The sequence below is a fragment of the Pteropus vampyrus genome, unplaced genomic scaffold, assembly GCF_000151845.1.
Source record: "Pteropus vampyrus isolate Shadow unplaced genomic scaffold, Pvam_2.0 Scaffold1, whole genome shotgun sequence".
Classification (NCBI taxonomy): Eukaryota; Metazoa; Chordata; class Mammalia; order Chiroptera; family Pteropodidae; genus Pteropus; species Pteropus vampyrus.
The window spans coordinates 36,536,036-36,542,740 of NW_011888782.1; the positions used below are offsets into that span (position 1 = coordinate 36,536,036).

The following is a 6,705-nucleotide window of genomic DNA, read 5'->3' on the forward strand; positions in this document are numbered from 1 at the left end:
CTCACACAGATGCAGATTAAAAAGAAAAAATATCATTGGCTAAAAAATTTTAATTCAGACACCAATTTTTCAATTCAATTCACAAAGTTTTAGTTGAAATTTGTGTAGTAAATTACTATCTTCCGTCATGACAACCAGTTCTTACAAATTAAAATGAGAGTTTTATATTTTTTAACACTGGGCCCAAAATTTATTGGAACTCTTTATTTTATTATTATTTTTTAAAATTTTTCTCTTCAGCTAAGACAGCGTAAGAAGTCATTTATTGTACACGTTACATTCAGCCACAACTGAAAACAGAACTAGTCCAGAATGTCACAGGTCCAGAGCAAAGGACCATAAGGAACTTTGCTCTAGATCCATTGAGAAGTTCTAGAAAGCAGGCATACAGTCCAACAATTTATATCAGTGTCCCTGGGCTCCGGCTTTTCTTATTTCTGCTATGGCTTCCATCAACGCGCAAGCTAGCAAGATTACTTGGACCTCTGCCTCATCTTTCTTCTTTTGCGCTTCAGCCTGCTCATTCGCTTCTTCCTCCACTTGGCTCTCATGGTGAGGAGGTTTCTAAGAAAATGGCGCTAAGGCCAAGAGCTGGAACTCTTTCTAAAGAGCATAGAAACTTGTTTCCAAGTTTTTGATTGTACACCTATGATGACTACTTTTTTAGCAACAAAATGATGGGAACATCTCCAACCACACATTTTCAAAATGCCTTCTCTATAGCACGAATTTCTTTCGAAAAAGAGTAATTATTTTCCTCATTACTTTTCCCTCAAAAGGAAAGATAAAATTTATGTATTTTTAAAAAATCTACTAAGTAACATACTATTCATAGCAATTTTTTTATTACAGAAGAGATCAGTAAATTAGGAACACTTGTCAGTTGTAAAAGAACAATGTGTAACATGTCCTTAAGTTTAAGAACTCTCAAGTGAGAGTTCTTGGTCATGAGATAACTAAGGAACCTCAATTTTCAATGGCTCTCAACCCTTGGCTACATATTAGAATCACTTGGGCATCAAAAAACAAATAAATCAGAAACAAGCAAACAAAATAGTTTCTAGGGTCCACCACTGGAGATTAATATTTAATTAACATGGGGCAGGGGGACTTGGATGGTGCAGTTTTTCAAAAAATATCCTAGGTCGTTCTCACATGTATTCAGGATTGAGAACCACTATTATGTTTAGGACAAAGGTTTCCTTGAATATTTTCTATATCATTACAAAGTATTGTTGTATTCTATTTAAGCTAATATAATCTATAAATTCACTTAACTGAACCTAAGTCACAGCTGTATGTTGCAGTGTCCAAGAGGAGAAAGACTATGGCTGCCAATACAAATCTTCTGAATAACCTCGTACTAGTGCCTGTAGTTTTTCTTTTTTTTAATTGTGGTAAAAAAAAAATAGTACATATTTACTGTCTTAATCATTTTAAATGTGCAATTCAGTGGTGTTGAGTATATTTATGAAATTATTGTAGAACAGATCTCTAGAACTTTTCCATTTTGTAAAACTGAAACTCTACACTCATCGAACAATGACTCCCCATTTCCTCCTCCCACCCAGTGCCAGGCAATCACCATTTTATTTTATGCTTCCATGGTTTTAACTCCTCTGGTTATCTTATATAAGTGGAATCATATCATATTTGTCCTTTTGTAACTCTCCAGTTATTTTGTAGACCTTATTTGTCATGTGGCCATCTCACAGAGGGAGGAATGAAAGAAGAGAGCTAGGTTTATATTGATTAGGTTAAATATTGATTAGGATTATTTTTCTTATTCTTTTAAACAAAAATTTTTAAATCAAAATTCCAGCATTTTCTTTCTCCAGCTCAGTGGATGGTCTTGCATAACTCACTGTCAATACCCTCCAGCCAGAGACCACCAGGAATACACTTGTAGTTGAACAAGTTGGGTTTATTACTCATTGCAGCAAGGGAGAAACATGCACCATGGGAACAGTGGCACGTTTCAGTAAGTGGATGTTTAAACAAGGGATAGTACAGGATTGGGGGTTTCGATAGGTGATTTTGAGGAGGAGGGTCTAAGGAAGCAGAGATTCACTCTAGATGGAGGCTATCAAGAAGTATGGGCCATTCTGATTGGATAGCTCGATAAATCTTAACTGTGGAGATGGAAAGGATAAAGCTGTATTTGGCAAAGAAGTAGCAGAAACTTTATTATCCAGGAGAGAGGGCTGTTTGGTATTTTGTGAGTTTTTCTCAGTGACCATATTTTGGTCTGTGCTTAGACAAAATAATGAAATGGCCTTGTTTTATCTCTTTCTGTCATGGCCTCAGAGTGGCCTTGTTTGATGTTGATGTTCTGTGAAATTGTTTATGTGGAAAAGGAGGAAAGCATGGTCTGGATGCTGAATTCAGTCCAGTTCGTGATGACACTGAGACCTAGCTGCGAGTGTCAGAGCAGTTCCTAGATTTCAGGGGCAAACTATTATCTTCTTCTTCAAAGAAATGGAGGTTTGGAATCAGGAAACCTGTTATTCAACCTCAGTTTCACCACATACTGGCAGTGTGATCATGGTCAAAATGACTTACTCTCTGTCACTTCACTTTCCTACATGATACCTACCTCAAAGGAACATGGTGAGCATTAAATGAGATAAAGCATCTAGAATGCTGAGCAGGTTCTTATAGAGTGAGAACTCATATTAGCAAAAATAGTTCTCTCACATGGGAGATTCTTCTATTTATCTGAGAAACAGTTATTGGGTGACTACCCCATGCCAATCATTGTGCTAAGGAACCGTGCTAGGTAAACAGGACATATGAGGTCTCTGCTTTTACAGAACCGACAGTGCAGCATGAGTTTCAGAAAATAAAAAGGGCAATTAAATAGAGAGCGAAAGTCTGTATGGTAGTAGACTACAGGAGTCCCTAAAATAGCTTAGTGGGGCTGGAGAATTATCTCTAGGAGAAAATGATGTTTAAGTGATAGCTAATAGATGGACAGGAGTTATCTGGGGAAAGAATGCTCCCGGTAGAAGGAACAGTATAAACTAAGACAGAAAAGTGATAGAGAACATGGTACAGCCTATTTAGTGGGAAACAAATAAACAGACTAAAAAACAAGAACAGAAAGAAAAGAAACCTCACTTTTTAAGTATACTCTATGAAATGACTTCTTTCTTTTCAAATCTCACACACAGTTTTATACATTACTGCAATAGTAATCATCGCTCATTAATTAATGATGATACAATGCTTTGAAAATACTAAGTGCGACACATTTGCTAACAATTTGATGATTAACATGATTGCTGTTTCGATATAGCCTCTGTTTACTCTTTGCACTTGGTTGTCCAACTGTCTGCTTGCCTTTATGCACCAAAGACAGCTGCTTCATAATAGGCTTGGTTTGGTGGCTATTTTCGGCCTTTCTTTCCCTGGGTTGTGAATGAGCCTAGGAATGACTAATAATGGAAAGAAAAAAAAGTAATCTAAATGACTTCCAAAGTCCTTTGCTAATAAGTCATTCTGCAATGTTTATTGCTTTCCCAGTTTCTGATACATTAAATCTGGCTAAAAGTATTGGGAGTCTGTGCTGTAGGGTATCTGGTGAAGCAAACATACCAAGGGCTATTTTTGGTTATTTCAGTATATAAATTTCCTTGATTGGGGTCTACCAAATAAACATAACTTCTTGTAGATTCCACTTATTACCTCTACCATCACCTATAGTTTCAAGAGAAATAACTAAGCGGAATTCTAGCAGCTTGTATCTTTACCCTTGATAAGAAAGATCTCAATGTTATCATCTTCTTACATTAAAAATCAAAAACAGACCAACAAAAACCCCAGGTCTAATGAGTTTTTGATTGTTGGTGTCCATCTGAAAGCAAATTTATAAATAAACACTACCAGAAGTATGTTTGTTTCAGCAGTGAATAACCAAGATAGGCAGAGTTGGTGGCGGCATCCTGCTAGTAAAAATTATGTTGGCCAGTAGACCCAGTTCCATCAAAATGTAGGCTTTAACCAAGTCTGAAGGAAGTTTCTGGTGAAATGTTCTTCTCTTGAGTGTGTAGAAAGCACTCCTTCTTTGTGTCAAGGGACTCATATATTTGGTTGGTGGCCTAGTTAGCTGATGGGAATTTGGCTCGGAGGGGCTGCACTAACCTAGGCCTGGATATGATTGAGGACATGTTTCTGTTGCAGTTGCTGAATGCTTGCAGCTATCTTTTGGCCTGAAGTATGGTCCTTACCATCAAGAACTTACTTCTAATAGGGGATAAAAGATGCATTTACAAATATGTTTATATTAAATTGGGTAGATGGTGACAAGTGCAGAAGGAATGGCATAAATCCATGCTGAAAAAGGAGCAGGGAAGGGAGAGATTACTCTGAGCTTGGTAGTTTTCATGGCAGAGGTGGCTTTCAGAATAGGCCTTGAACAATAAGAATTATTTTAAACAACAGAGATGGGATTGTGGTTGGGGAAAGGGAGAGCATATCAGGACTTGGTAATGGCAATTGCAAGAACACAGAGGGAAGATGGCAATAGTTGTTCAGTGCTGTCTATTCTATTCTAAACTCTCATTAGGAAGAGTAGCCCAGTGTCCCAGTTTTCTTGGGATAATCTCAATTTATACTTTTGGCTATGGTAACTGTGGTAGGCCAAATAATGCCCCTCAAAGTTGTCTACGTCCTAATCCTCAGAACCTGGGAGTTTGTTACATTAAATGGTAAAAGAGATTTGAAAGATGTGATTATGTTAAGGATCTTGAGATGGGGATATTATCTTGGATTATCTAGATGGGCCCAATGTAATCACAAGAGTACTTCTGTAAGGGAGGCAGCAGTGTCAGAGTTAGTAGCAGTAGGTATGATGATACAGCATGAGGTAGGAGTGATGCAGGAAGGAGCCATGTCTCAAGCAATGCACACAGCTTTTAGAAGATAAAAAGGGCAAGAGAACAGATTCAACCCTCAGAGTGTCTACAAAGAGCCGGCCCTGGCAATGCCTTGAATTTAGCCCAGTGAGACCAATTTTGGACTTGAGACCTCTGGAACTATAAGCAGTATATATGTGTTGTTTTCAGTCACTAAGTTTGTAGGAATTTGTTGCACCAGCAATAGTTAACTAATCCAGTAACTATATTGAGCTCTTTTATTTCTTCACAAATAACCTGGTGCGGTGATAAATTATACGTTTTTTTTTTTTATGCATAGGCCACAGCAGCTTGCAAGTCCATGATTATGTCAAAATAACTTTAGAAAGTAAAATTTAGATCCATTTACTCCACTTATCGGGGATTAGACCTTGGAGTTCTGAAAGGGGCTCACCTCTTGGAGGGTGGGGGATGGGTCGAGTTATATGTATACATACATTGGGGGAATTACCAACTAACGAGAGTAAACGAGGTGAGATCCAGAGTATGCAAATGGGGAGATGGGAAGATACATGGAATTTTTACGTCAACAGCCCCCTGTGTTCAGATTTCCATGAGATCTTAATTAAAGGCTCAATATGGCTAAAACCATGTCTCATTCTGTTTGCTAGACTCCTACAGCAAAAAGAAATGTCTATTTCTTACAGACAAGAAATAGAAATTATGGAAAAATATTTTGAGAACCATATTTCCAAAACAGTTGGGAGTATTTATTTGCCTTTTAGATTCATGTAAACTCTTAAGAAGTTCATTTGCCCAGCAGCATCTCACAGTTCATTTTCCAGAACTATATGGAAATGATATTTTTTTCTAAATAAATATCGCAGTTGTCTCTATTATCTATTTTTTAAAAAATGTGGTAACTTCTAATACCATGATTTCTTCAATCAAAAAATGTCTTGAAATATTTTAGTCAGAAAAATATCCTCCTGTGGCTAATTTCTGTAAGTTATATATTGCTTGAAAGATTAAATCTCTAGTCAGTTGTTTTATATTTATAAAATGTTTTGATTTCCCACAACTTTCTGAGGTATTCTTTGTAGGAGAATTAATGTAAGAAGGCAACTCATTCATATATGTACCATAATGGTGTCTTGGCCCAGTTTATGATATAATAGAGAAATTCATTTCAGTAGTGACTAAGTAAAGCGGGAAAATAATTCTATCTTTGTGACACTATAAAAGCCAGCTATTTCTGTCTCATATTTGTTGAGCTTTTAGATTTGTTCAAATGACTATAAATGAGTGATTAAATTATATACTAATTTTAGTTTTCAGAAAGACCTTAAAAGACTTATTTTAATATTTTATGACCTTATAATGTGAGTCCTAGGAAAATTATCATTTGAACTTATAAATTGACTATTTTTATCCTTTGTGTTGACAGACTATTACTTTATACTATAATTATTCTACTAAAGAAGGCTACATCATTATTTAACTTTTCACAGCAGAGTATATATGGTCCCGATCTTTCTTTCATTTAGTTTTATTCTGTTGTAAATTTTAGACATTGTTTATTAATTATAGAAACTATGGAAAAAGGTCAATAGAAGAAACAAAGACAGCTATGTAAAAGCAAAATAAAAATTAGATTATGAAACAACAATGAGCACAAATTAAAATAGAATGCCAGTAATTCATGAGCAAGCTCTCAGAGTAAATAATTAAAGAAATATAACATGAAAGAAAAATTTCAACCATAGACTAACGTATTATTTTTAGTAAAAATTTCTTTATAAATATCCAAGACTTCAGGATTAAAAATATTAGATCTAAGAATCTATGA

General features: G+C 35.8%; 1 long non-coding RNA gene across 1 annotated transcript in view; it reads left to right on the plus strand.

The window, feature by feature from the left end:
- LOC105309733 overlaps positions 1–6,705 on the plus strand; it is a 61,926-nt gene that overhangs the window by 12,128 nt on the left and 43,093 nt on the right. The gene's annotated exons all lie outside the window — the stretch shown is intronic.